The sequence below is a fragment of the Bos indicus genome, chromosome 4 (genome assembly GCF_029378745.1).
Source record: "Bos indicus isolate NIAB-ARS_2022 breed Sahiwal x Tharparkar chromosome 4, NIAB-ARS_B.indTharparkar_mat_pri_1.0, whole genome shotgun sequence".
Classification (NCBI taxonomy): domain Eukaryota; kingdom Metazoa; phylum Chordata; class Mammalia; order Artiodactyla; family Bovidae; genus Bos; species Bos indicus.
Genome location: NC_091763.1, coordinates 70,432,808 through 70,447,306, shown reverse-complemented (window position 1 = coordinate 70,447,306; position 14,499 = coordinate 70,432,808). Strand labels below are relative to the sequence as shown.

The following is a 14,499-nucleotide window of genomic DNA, read 5'->3' as shown; positions in this document are numbered from 1 at the left end:
CAATAAATTTGAAAATTTAGTGGAATAAACTCCAGAGGGAAAAAAGACAACAGTTTACCAAAACTGACATAAGAATAGAAAATCTGAGTACTCTTATGTCCATTCAATCTAAAATTTAAAAACTTCCCACAATAAAAATCACATACATGATTTCAATCATGATTTCTTACACAAACATTTTCAGAGAGTAGAAAAAGAAGAAATCCTTTTTTCAACTTTTCTATGAAGACCTTAACTTTGATATCAGAACCTGGTATAAGAATATTACGATGCAAAACTCCTAAGCAAGATATTAATGAATCAAATCTAATAATAGAGCAAAAAGATAATATATCATGACCAAGTGGGATTTTCTTCAGGAATGTAAAATTGGCTTATTCTAAAATCAAGTAATTCATGCTCGCTTCGGCAGCACATATACTAAAATTGGAACAATACAAAGAAGATTAGCGTGGCCCCTGCGCAAGGATAACACGCAAATTCATGAAGCGTTCCATATTTTTTTGGGAACACATGTACACCCGTGGCGGATTCATGTTGATGTATGGCAAAACCAATACAATACTGTAAAGTAATTAGCCTCCAATTAAAATAAATAAATAAAATCAAGTAATTCATCATATTAACAGAATAAAGGAGAAGGAAATATGTGCATCTCAAATACACTCTATATCTCAAGTATGCTCACAAACAAAGCATTTCACACATTAAAAAAAAGGCCCTTGGCAAATTCAATTGTTCATGATCTTAAAAAAAGAAGAAAACTATCAGCAAACAAGGAACAGCAGAGAAAGTCCTTAATCTGATAAAGGATATAAACAAAACTCTACATTTAAAACTAGCCTTTCTATTCATTTTCTATTCATTTTTATACTAGAGCACGTAAAAGTGATAAAGAATCCACCTGCCAATGCAGGAGACATGAGTTCAATCCCTGGATCTGGAAGATCTCCTGAAGGAGGGCATGGCAACCCACTCCAGTATTCTTGCCTGGAGAATTCCATGGAAAGAGGAGCCTGGTGGGCTACAGTCCATGGGGTCACAAAAGAGTCGGACACAACTGAGCTACTAAACAACAGTGTAAAAGTACAATAAGGCGAGAGAAAGAAAAGTAAAGACCAGAAAGAAAAAAGTAAAACATCAGGGTTCATGGAGGACATGATTAAGTATACAAAGAGAATCAAGTGAAGCTTCAGTTTATTAATTTAGCAAGATTGTTGGATATAAAAAATGATTATATAGTTATGTAATATTAAATTTTTTTTAATGTCAACTACAATAGCACCAAAAATCATAAAATACCGAGGAATAAGTATAACAAAAAATTTGCAATATCTATATACCAAAATGACAAAACACTGCAAAGGCAAAATTTTGAAAGACTTAGATTAAGAGATAGACAGTTTTCATGGATTAGAAGGCTCAATTTTGTTAGAATGGTTATTCTCCCTAATTAACTTGTAAAATTGATGCAAACCATATCAAAACCTCAGCAGGCTTTCTGTGGCAACTAAATTTCTGAACTCAAAGTTTAACGAATTACCTGAAACAATGAAAACAATCTTAAAACAATGGCTGGATTTTTCTAGAGTGGCTTAAACCTCTGTGAAATTTTATTGTTTGTTCTTTTTGTGAAAGGTAGCTTTTACACGGAGAAGGCAATGGCACCCCACTCCAGTACTCTTGCCTGGAAAATCCCATGGACGGAGGAGCCTGGTGGGCTGCAGTCCATGGGGTCGCTTAGAGTCGGATACGACTGAGCGACTTCGCTTTCACTTTTCACTTTAATGCATTGGAGAAGGAAATGGCAACCCACTCCAGTGTTCTTGCCTGGAGAATCCCAGGGACAGGGAAGCCTGGTGGGCTGCCGTCTATGGGGTTGCACAGAGTCGGACACGACTGAAGCGACTTAGCACAGCACAGCTTTTACACACACACACACAAAATAGCAACCTTTCCTGCAGAGAAAGAGAGAGGTGTAGGTGTAATTGTGTATGTGTGTCCCATGAGTATGAATATATAAATTCATGAAGTTCTGGATATACGTATACATTTCTTCCTAAAAAGACATTGAAAGGTACCTTTTACTTCTCTTAGGAACATAATGAAGGTAAGAGGACTATAGCAGCATCAGTTTTGTCTAAAAGAAACAGATTTTCTAAGAAAATATAGATTGTATATGCAACTTGACATTTGAAGACAGACACTTTTACCGAAATGCAGAGTACATCATGAGAAACACTGGGCTGGAGAAAGCACAAGCTGGAATCAAGATTGCCGGGAGAAATATCAATAACCTCAGATATTCAGGTGACACCACCCTTATGGCAGACAGTGAAGAAGAACTAAAGAGCCTCTTAGTGAAAATGAAGGAAGAGAGTGAAAAAGTTGGCTTAAAGCTCAACATTCAGAAAACTAAGATCACGGCATCTGGTCCCAAGAAGGGGATACAGTGGAAACAGTGGCTGACTATTTTTGGGGGCTCCAAAATCACTGCAGATGGTGATTGCATGAAATTAAAAGACACTTACTCCTTGAAAGGAAAGTTACGACCAACCTAGATAGCATATTAAAAACCAGAGACATTACTTTGTCAACAAAGGTCAGTCTAGTCAAGGCTATGGTTTTTCTAGTGGTCATGTATGGATGTGAGAGTTGGACTATAAAGCAAGCTGAACATCTAAGAATTGATGCTTTTGAACTGTGGTGTTGGAGAAGACTCTTGAAAGTGCCATGGACTACAAGGAGATCCAACAAGTCCATCCTAAAGGAGATCAGTCCTGGGTGTTCATCGGAAGGACTGATGTTGAAGTTGAAACTCCAATACTTTGGCCACCTGATGCGAAGAGCTGACTCATTTGAATAGACCCTGATGCTGGGAAAGATTGAAGGCGGGAGGAGAAGGGGATGACAGAGGATGAAATGGTTGGATGGCATCACCGACACATTGGACATGGGTTTGGGTGGACTCCGGGAGTTGGTAATGGACAGGGAGGCCTGGTGTGCTGCGATTCATGGGGTTGCAAAGAGTCGGATATGACTGAGCGACTGAACTGACTGACTGAAGTGACTTTTACCAATGAAATGAAAAAAAAAACTGAAATGAGAAGCCTGCGTACCGTAACTTGAGAAAGCCCCCACTCACTGAAACTAGAGAAAAAGCCCGCATAGTAACAAAAACCCAGCACAGCCAAAAATAAATAAATACATAAATAATTTTTAAAACTATAATATAAAATAAAAATTGAATTAAAAATTTTAAAATAGAAAAATAAAGTTTTATTGGCACACAGCAATGCATACCCTTTTAGGTATTTTCTATGTCAGCTTCCATCTTCAAAGCAAAGCTGAGTGGTTGCAAGAGTCTATATGGTCTATAACATCTGAAGTATTTACTGTCTGACCCTTTACAGAAGTTTCAGACCCTGATCCTAAGTCCTCACAAAACCATTTTTCCCTTGAAATACTTCCAAGTAAGTAGTTTTTTTTGCCACAACCCTAGTTTCTTGGCTAGTACTATTGCTGTTTACCCAAGCCACATGGACCTATCTCTACAGAGGCAGAGACTAGCAGGGAATTTATCAATTGCCTTTAGTCAAAATAAGTAGCCTACCACGACTCATATTTTCTCTCCAGCAATTGTAGCTGTAATATGAAATGTTCAAACTCCATCTCGCATCTCTCCACTCATTTATTTCTTGTCAATAGACAAGAAAGTTTTTAAGAAGTTTCCATGTCTATTCAGGTCAAGGTGAAGTGAAACTGTGAACACCACTGAGTTCCTCGTAGATGGTAATATCTGACAAAAAAAAAAAAAAAAACAAGGAAATCTAGTTGGGGGTTGAATTCCCTATTTTGTTGAATAACCAAATCATTACTGAAATGTCACTTGATTTTTTAATTGGGTAATATAGCAATAAAAAGGAAAATGGCACTAATAAAACACTCTACCCACATTTTTCAGTTTTCTTCTTTGTTAGTGCATCAAAATTTGGAAAACACCATGCATCCTGTGAAGGCTATACCTCTCAAAAATTTTCTGTGTAACATCACACTGACATAGTGGGAAAAACCAGAAGGGAGTGAGCAGGAGACCTCTTACACACACACACACACACACACACACACACACACACACACACCTCTAACCAAAAAAAAAAAGGAATCCAAAAGCAGTAACCAATCCCAAAATGCCAGGAAGCGGGGTTATAAATTTAACACAAACAGCTCCCTCTTTAAATTCCCAGTCCGTTTATCAAATTTTAAAAACTAAATGACAAGTTAAGATTATTAGTCAAAATATATAAATAAATCACCTTACATATGTTATTTCCAAGGTCTGTGAATGATTTCACAGTGGTTAGTTGCAATAAGTGAATACACAGGCAACCTGGGCTCAGGAGTGAAGCTAGTCCAGGTAAAACTGGAAACCTACCAATTCCCAGACAGCGCAATTAGTTCCTAGAGCAGATGCCAATGCGGGGCTGCACACAGGGGCCTTTAAGAAGTCATTTGGTGAGATTTCTCTCACAAGGCGGCACTGACATCTTACTCGTTGCTTGGTGCATGATGCCCTGCACACAATCCCATTGTTTATAGAAAGAACTTTTTTTTCAACATCTCCAAAAAGCATGGATTAAGTCAACTCATCATAAATTCCTTCTGTGAGAGACCAACTTACGGAAAAACTTTTCTAAAATATGGTTTGTCAAATGTGTTGGGTTTTAACAAAATGCCAAGATCTGGGAGTCATAAATTATCTGGTGGAATGGGAGGCCTCTCAGAGAATGAGGAATGTTGGAGTTCTGTGTTCAAGATGAATTGCTGGAAAATTCTCCATCTTAAAAATCAGTCCTGTTCTTTACCTGCTTAGGTTTACACAACAGCCAATGTTACAGCTCTTATGTGGTTGCTGAATGCCAAATATAAACAGAAAAACAAGAAAAAAAAAATTCTTTGAGATGTTCCTCTCAATTGGTCCAGAGCCAGATCTGCCAGGGAGCCTTGCTGCCCTCCTGGCATCATTCTGTAGCTGCCGTTAATAGCATTATTGGTGTTGGAACAAAGCCAGCTGTCTTCCTTTTCAAACCAATTTGTCTGATAGCATGGATTATTGTGTTAGGTAATCTGTCACTTCTCAAAAACACCCAGCTTTAATGTCCTTTCCACATATACTGCTCTTTGAACATTTGAAGGCATTTTGGTGGCAGCAGCCCAGGTCCGACTTATTCATCTCAAAATAAGCCACCATCATTTGGCACCTTCTCAGCTAAACAACAAAAGCCCTTTTAAATATAGACCTACGGACATCTGACTTTCTTGACATTACTTAACGCAGCACACGTAAACATTCAAGGCAAATCTACACCAGCCCAGGAAAGTGATCCCCTCGTGTACCGAAAAATCATCTGTGACTCAATTACATGAGGAGTTCCTGTGAAGGCTACAGGAAGGCAGGGAATTTCCTTAGTTCTCTGCTCCACTTGGTGAGCATAGACTGGAAATGGGAATCTTTATTTTTTTTTTTCTTTTGGGGGGAATATTTCAACCGTGCCCTCCAAAGGAAATACAGGCTATTTTCAAGAAAGACATTCACTACTTGGAGGTCTGAGTCCTGGTCTCACATTTCTCTGAGGAAGTTTCCCTAATTCAAGAGCTGCTATCTGAAATTGGGTTAAAAAACAACACTCTTTCTTCTATACCATGCATGTGTCTGTTTGAAATCGCATTTCTGTGCAGGCCAGAGCACTGACTTCAGTCGCTTGATCAAACATGATTTATTTCTCAAACTTTACAAGTTCCTCAAGAGGTTGCTCCAAGCCAGTGCAGAAGCTTCAACAAGAGCCAGGCCCCAGTCTTACCGGGTTCATCCTTATGCTTCTGACCTCAGGTCACGAGATGGCAGTCTACCCCCAGCCCTTCATCCCAGCAGAAAGAAAAGCGGAGAAGAAGGTGACATCTGCCTACACCAGAAAAGCAAAATCTTTGCCTCAAGTCCTCAGTGAATTGCTACTAATATCTCATAGGGGAAACTGGGAACTTAGGGGCTGTACATTATCAGCAAGATAGAAGGGGAAGACTGTTGGAAAGGTTTCTAGCAGAGCCCACCACAGCGCATGCTCAGTTACATACCTCTACCCAGAGGGGAAGGCCATACTCAGACTTCATCAAGACAGGCTATCTTTTCCAAGACTTCAGGAGCACCAGAGATATTCACCTCCTGAGAGAGAGGATTTTGAACTCAGTTCCTAGGGGGTGAAATCCTGAGCTATATCACGACTTACACAAAGTGGGCAATTACGGAATCAATATTTATTGTTGTTCAGTCTCTCAGTCATATCTGACTCTTTGCGACCCCATGGGCTGCAGTATGCCAGGCTTCCCTGTCCTTCACCATCTTCCGGAGCTTGCTCAAACTCATGTCCATTGAGTCAGTGATGCCATCTCATCCTCTGTCGTCCCCTTCTCCTCCTGCCTTCTATCTTTCCCAGCATTAGGGTGTTTTCCAGTGAGTTGGCTCTTTGCATCAGGTGGCCAAAGTATGGGTATGATCACTATGATATCAATATAATCACTAGTAATTCTGGAAGCAAGCAGCTTCAGGATTTTCTCATACAAAATGGACATAAAACAGGAACCAAAGACATCATTATTTTTTTTAAATCAATTTTCTAAAACTCTTCACTTTCTCATTGAAACTATCAGATTACCTGGTGGTGGTAGTTTAGTCACTAAGTCACGTCTGATTCTCTGCAACTCCACAACTGTAGCCTGCCAGTCTCCTCTGTCAGTGGGGTTTCCCTGGAAAGAATACTGGAGTGGGTTGCCATTTCTTTCTCCAGAGGATCTCCCCAACTTAGGGATCGAACCCATGTCTCCTGCTTGGCAGGTGGATTCTTTACCACTGAGCCACCTGGAAAGTCCATCAAACTACACAGTCCTGTGGAAAAGAACAACTTCCCGGTTCAATATATTACAAAAAGTACTTCCTACAAATCAAAAAGAAAAGGAGTGGACTTCTTTGGTGGTCCAGTGATTAAGACTCTGTGCTTCCCATACAGGGGCCATGGGTTCGATCCCTGGTCAGGAAACTAAGATCCCACATGCCATATAGCATGGCTTAAAAAAATAAATAACTTAAAAAAAAAAAAAAAACAAGAAAGGAGGGAAGGAGAAAGAGAAGATAGAAGATATTTATTCTATTTATAAAACAAAAGAATAAGAGGGTGATTATTCACTTTAACAAATGGATTTCCCTTAATGATTTGTATGACATGATTCCCCAATATCTTTACAGTACCCAATGTATATGCCTCTTTATAGGAATGCTTGTGCTTCATAAGGGCTTCCCTGGTGGCTCAGTTGGTAAAGAATCCACCTGCAATGCAGGAGACCTGGGTTCAATCCCCAGGTCAGGAAGATCCCCTAGAGAAGGGAATACAACCCATTCCAGTATTCTTGCCTGGAGAATTCCACAGACAGAGGAGCCTGGTGAGCTACAGTCCATGAGGTCACAATGAGTCAGACACGACTAAGAGAACAACACTTGGTACAAGACTGGTGACTCATAAAGCTGATAATAGATACACAGGGGTTTGTTATGGTTTGTTCTCTCCTTTTGTTTTGGTTAGAAATTTTACACGACACTTTCTTTAAAAGATTTGCCTCTAGAAAAGGAAAAGTTTTGATTTCCTCTTTAAAAAAATGTTTAATTCCCCCTCTTCTAACTTAAAGGGGAACCTGCTGTGTAAAGACCACGTCTAGCTCAGTAGGAAAATGCAGAATGGGAACTGGTTAATTCATAAAACCTGTTTTCAAATACAGCAAAATGGTTTCCATTGTGCAAAATGAGCACTCTTTCAAGAATATTTAAAAGCATCAGTTCAGTTCAGTTCAGTCGCTCAGTCTTGTCTGACTCTTTGCGACCCCATGAATCGCCAGGCCTCCCTGTCCATCACCAACTCCCGGAGTTCACTCAGACTCACGTCCATCGAGTCAGTGATGCCATCCAGCCATCTCATCCTCTGTCGTCCCCTTCTCCTCCTGCCCCCAATCCCTCCCAGCATCAGAGATTTTTCCAATGAGTCAACTCTTCGCATGAGGTGGCCCAAGTACTGGAGTTTCAGCTTTAGCATCATTCCTTCCAATTTAAAAGCATAGGAACATGTTATTATGGTCAGAGATGCTATCTGATTTCCAAAAGAATCTCTTTGGAAATTATATCCCCAAGAGCCTGTCTCCTCCTCTCAGTGGGACTATAGCCCTTGATGCTCAAAGCGCATGACAAACACTGTGCTCCTCTTCCCAACATCCCTTATCAACAGCAAGTTGAAGAAATTTTTTCCTCTCACTTTCCTAGAACAAAATTCTTAGAAGTCTGTGACTTCTGCAAACCATATTTTGTATCTAACAGACTCAACCATGACTTTTATTTTTTTAAACATTTAGCCACACCCAAATTTATTTCCTTTTACCTTACCATCCACAGTACCATTCCTCAGTTATATCTATCATTGTTTGAATTCCTGAGATGAAACTATTTCCATACTGTTTGCCTTGAGATTTCTCTTGTTTTAAAAGAGTTCATTTACTCACCTCCCAACCTTCCCAAACCCTCAAGACAAGTGTTTTCTTAAGTTCAGTTACTCCTTCAGAGGCACATAAAGAACTTTTGTATTCATTGCTATTCGGTTGCAATGCAAACCAACTTGCCCTTTTCCTGATCACTCACAGAAAGGTCTTCTTCCAAATGATAACAGACCTTAAGCACAAACCATTGCTATTTCCAAATTATTAATGTATGGCCAAGAAACCTAACCAAATGTTTCTGGGATGAAAAATAAGTTAGCAACATTAATTAATGAAATTCATTAATCTTGGAACTGAAGGCCCAAGACAGTCACAATTTTTTTCCTTGATAGTTCTATTTGGAACACTATAAAAACACTTCAACTTTATTATTACAAGGCCAGAATTGGATTGACACGTGAAAATAAAGTGTTAGCTTAAAAATAGAAATTTGTCCATCAAGATAGCTTGCAAAGCAAAACAGACCTATGGGCAGCTACTACAGTCTTTGTATATATTATCAAATTTGTGGTGGGAAAATGTTAGAAGCCTTAGTTCTAGTTAATAATTCTTGCCCATATCTGTATGAGATGTAAATTAAATACACATGGTTAGCCCAATTCTGCCTTTTGTAGATAAAAGCACCAAAAAAGAAAATATTGGCAGTTCTCTGTACTCAACCAGAGCAGCTTAATTTGCACCATACTTTGCCACATCAGCAGAAATGGGGTCCCCAGAAGCATGTAACCCATGAAGAAGCTGCTAATATTGGGAGAATTGAGGAACAAAGTCTCACCAAACAGCATGATGTCCTGGTCACCAGGCCAGTATGGTATTGTAAACCCATTAAAAAAAAAAAAAAAAAAACTGTTCCAAAAACAAATTTTAACAACTATAAATCTGAATAGCTCTTACAGCTACCAAAGCTTCTTCTCTGAGAGTCCTGCCACTTGAAATATAAATCCTCCCAGGCCCCTGGTGAGCGGTAGCCCTGGTTTAAGGAATGTCTCCAGTATTAACAGCCTATTTTTATGCTTTAAAAAAATCATTAGATGGCCACCAAAGTGGATTTTGGAGCAAATACTCTTTGTTTTAAGAACGTCAGACTTTATTAAAAGCTTATGAAGAAAAAAAGGAAAGGTCCACAGCAGGGCACATGTAATAGGTATGAAATGCAGAAATACCCCGGACAAAGACCCGCACGTGACAACGTTCTTGGAAAGAGGGCTTGTCTTCAAGAGATGCTAACTAGGGTAATGTTAGTACCTCCGATTTATTCCCATCAGGGCACTCTGGCAGAGGACTAAGTGCTAGGACTTGCCTTGTACCCTAGAGAAAGCTCAGTGTTGTTATGTTTATGAACTAAACACACGCATTCTATGTAGAGCAGTGCTGAATTGGAGCCAAAGTGGCACTGACACCTACTTGATGGGTAGCAATGCTGAGCACAACTTGGGCTCATTGGAGTGATGTGCTGGAAAACTGGTAGAATGTAATCCAAAGAATTTCTTTGGGAAATTCTATGGAGATGGGAATGGAAATGCTAAGATGGAAAGATTTTATGGAAACACTTTGGGGAAGCCATACCCCTGGCAGCACTTACAGACAGACACCATGGCCAAGTCGTTCATCCAACAAAAAAATAAGCATCCCACAAAATCCAGCAGCTGTCAGACTCACAAGACTGCAAGGAGCTAAAGAAAGTCTCGAAGCCCAGCTCATGCCTCCTCCTCATGTCTCCCCCAACATCTTGAGAGTTGACACCTTTTTAACATCATCCATTACTCACTACAGGACTGTGAGTAGGTTAGTTGCTTTGTTTTGTTGTTTTTTCTCTTTCATATTTGCCTCCACCCTTGCTTAAAATTTCTAAGAGATAAGACATTGTAAGTATGGCTCCACAAAGCTATCTCTGGGAGGAGCCCTAAAGAGATTTCAGAGCACGGTCTGAAAATACTCATAGGAGGCAACAGAACATTGTAGAGAAGACATGTAATTTGGAGTTAGAAATGGATTTGAATTCTGAATCTGCTCAAGTCATAAAGAATTGCAGTCACTAAATTCTTTTATCCAAAACCTACCTCAGTTTTTCTTTATCACATCACATTAGTGTATATCTCTGGTTGCCACTCGAAGTATCATTGGGCTTAGAAATACATTGCTTTCCAGATGTGAACTATAATATTAATACACAGGATGAATCACTGACTTAATGGACATGACTTTGTGCAAACTCCAGGAGATAGTGAAGGACAGGGAAGCCTGACCTGCTGCAGTCTATGAGGCTGCAAAGAGTCGGACATGACTTAGCAACTGAACAACAATACAGGATGAATAAACAACAAGGTCCTACTATAAAGCACAGGGAACTATATTCAATATCCTGCGATAAGCCATAATGGAAAAGAATATGAAAAAGAACAAATATGTATATATATAATTGAATTACTTTGCTGTACAGCAAAAATTAACACAACATGGTAAATCAACTATATTTCAATAGAATAATTTTTTTTTTCAAACGCACACATTGTTCTCATAACTTGCAGACTATAGGCACAAGAGAAAGCATTTGCTGGTTTCCCAGTTTGAGAATTGGCTATAAATCAGTAACAGAAAATCAACTCATCAAAAACTAATTTGTTGAAAATCAACTGCTAAATAATCCATTTTGCTAAATGTTCAATTCACTAAATTTTCCAAGCTTACTGACTTATTAAAAACGTTTTCTTTCAACTATTTGTAGAGTTTGCAGAAATTTGTATTGGACAAAATGACTTTTAAAAACCATTGAAATAAGATTTCTTCAAAGTTATAATAACTGTGTTTCATTTTCTCTTCACAACATAGTGAAGAGAAGTGAAGAATATTCTATTAGTCAAAAGGAAAGACTCACAAGATAATTTGGTCTCCTTATGAATATATTTAAAGTTAAGAAAATATATTTCATTGTTAACTAAGATTTCATTTTTCAAGGTAATCTTTTGGTTTATAGTGATCTCTTTCTCATTTTCTTTTCTATAACTTTGTCTTATTCCAAGTTCTAGTCAAGAATCTGCCACTTAAGGGAATTAAGAGGCACAAACTACTATGTATAAAATAAGTAAGCTATAAGGATATATTAGATGACACTGGGAATATAGTCAATATTTTATGATAACTATAAGTAGAGTTCTGCTGCTGCTGCTAAGTCACTTCAGTTGTGCCCTACTCTGTGTGATCCCACAAATGGCAGCCACCAGGCTCCCCCGTCTCTGGGATTCTCCAGGCAAGAACACTGGAGTGAGTTGCCATTTCCTTCTCCAATGCATGAAAGTGAAAAGTGAAAGGGAAGTCGCTCAGTCATGTCCGACTCTTAGCGACCCCATGGACTGCAGCCTACCAGGCTCCTCCATCCATGGGATTTTCCAGGCAAAGTACTGGAGTGGGGTGCCATTGCCTTCTCGGTAAGTAGAGTTCAGTTCAATTCATTTCAGTTCAGTCGCTCAGTCATGTCCAACTCTTTGCAACCCCATGAACCGCAGCACTCCAGGCCTCCCTGTCCATCAGCAACTCCCAGAGTTCACCCACACCCATGTCCATTGAGTCGGTATAGAGTATAAGTAGAGTATAACCTTTAAAGTTGTAAATCACTATGTTTTACATTCAAAACTTATATAATATTGTATATTAATTATACTTCAATAAAAACTTAAAATTAAATAAAATTTATTTAAAAAAGAATTTGTCACTTAGTCTCTGGTTAGCCCTGGCCAAGTTAATTCATCTTTCTGTGCTTTAATTTCCCTAGTTGCGAAATAGGAATAAAAATAGCCTCTACTTCATAGAGTTTTGAATAAGAACAATCTAGTATATTAGCATATGTAAAGAGTTTAGAGAAGTTTCCCAGGTGGCACTAGTGGTAAAGAACCCACCTGCAAATGCAGGAGACATAAGAGATGTGGATTTGAACCCTGGATTGGGAATATCCTCTGTAGGAGGTCATGGCAACCCACTCAAGTATCTTTGTCTGAAAAATCCCATGGACAGAGAAGCCTGGGATACTACAGTCAATAGGGTTGCACAGAGTCAGTCACAACTGAAGCAACTTAGCACACATGCGCAGAGTTTAGAACAGCAATTGATACATAGTGAGGCTCAAATGAATGTAAACTATTTTGGCTTTTTAAAAAATACTGTATTAGAGCATTATTTTCAACACTTGGGTCACCTTACATGAGTTTTGCAAACTCTCAATTTTGTTTCACTCTATACCCACCACCCCCAGAAAATATCCCGTTCTGCCTGTCCTGTACTGTGATAGAATCTTAAATTAGTCTCTCCAAAAGCCTGTGTTTACATCCACATCCCCACTAGACTGGGCCGAGGCCAGTGTCCATTCATCACTGAATGCCTGCTTGCACCGCGTTCAGTGCTTGCTGAACTTCCCATAAGCCTTTGCCAGGTGAACAGGTAAATGGTACGAATGGACAGCATATCTTAGGATGGGTCCCATGACTAGCGTCCAGGCTCATCCCTTTGTTGTTGCCTCTTACTGGCTTCTGTTTCAAAGGGTAGCCTTTTTGTGAACTTCTGCCCTCATTCTGGAATATACTGTCCTATGTGCAATCAATTCTTGTCTGCACTTAACACCAGCCCCCTTCCCTCCAAGCCAAGGACCAGTATTACTTTCCTAGGCACCCTCATTCTCAGAGGTGCTTTCCTGGGATGAGGTGTAAATTAATGCCAGCCTGACCACTCTGGGTCATTAAAGACCAGATGGTCATTTTTGCAAGAGAAGCAACTGAACCCTACTGGCCCGGACCAAATCCAACCTGGATAATTGTCTCCCGCCTACACAATATCCCCGCTCTCGTTTTCAGACACAGAAATGATTTTCACTTCATCCTCTAAAAGCTAGCCAGGCGAGACTGTGCTGGCTTTCACCTGACTGCTGTTGCTAGGGCGTGGTATAACGAAGCAGCATTTCTCAAGGCATGAGAGACGGGAGGTCAGGGGTGGGGGGCAGGTGGGGCTGTAAAGTGCTCTGGGGAAAGGGGGATGGGCAATGGAAACCTAAGCGCTTTAATAATACACTTGGAAAAATGAGACTTAGTCATGTTAAGTCAATACACTTCATCTCCCATTACATTTTTAAAGTGACAGGAGTGATCAGAAGTCCATTGTTTGTGCCTTTTTAAAAGTTTGAATTTGGAAATGAATGATCTTTTATTAGAATCATGGAAGTATGGCTGATTGCCAGTCTAGGTAGCCCCTGGAGTAGGTCCACTTTTGACAATAAAACTACTGATACATAAAGCAGTCATGGATGGTCTTTTGCTGGAAGAAATCCCACTTACTTCTTATTACTATGAGGGAAAGCTGAGGGAGCTGCTTGCTGAGCATGTAACTGCCTACACAGGAGAAGACCTGCTTAGCAAGATGAATGCAGGTCAGGCGATCTGACCATGAAGCATTCAGGGCCAAGTGCCAAGGTCAAGAGCACCCAGGGCTGACTGATTGGCACAAAAATAAACAGACCAAGCACGAGGCATAAGTGAGCAAGAACTGGTTAGGAACACCATCCTCAGAAGGCCTGCAGGTCCTGACCCTTTTGCATGAGATTATCCAGAGCACGCTGGATTCATTTGCAGGGGGAGAAATGCTCCTGAAGTGGTTTATGGTTATGTATTGGCTTGCCACTCTTGAAAACACCAGAGGCTCAGAACTCTCTACACTTCCTTTTGTGTCCTTGGCCAGACGTAAGGTTTGTATGGAATGGGCTGAAGCACATTTTCTGCACTCCAGAAAATGTCATGAGGCCTCAGAAGACCACTGCCTAGCTTATTGCAGGATCATAGGGGAGCCCTGACTTGCCCACAAACACATTCTCTTCACCCGTGGCCTTGGCTCAAAGCTGTCTTGGAGAAGCTATGTCTTGATACTTAGTAA

General features: G+C 39.9%; 1 non-coding gene across 1 annotated transcript; it reads left to right on the top strand.

The window, feature by feature from the left end:
- The first annotated feature begins 396 nt into the window (after window positions 1–396).
- On the top strand, window positions 397–503 carry LOC139182879 (U6 spliceosomal RNA). Its single transcript, XR_011566438.1, has one exon. It is a non-coding gene; the product is annotated as a U6 spliceosomal RNA (small nuclear RNA).
- Window positions 504–14,499: the final 13,996 nt, after the last annotated feature.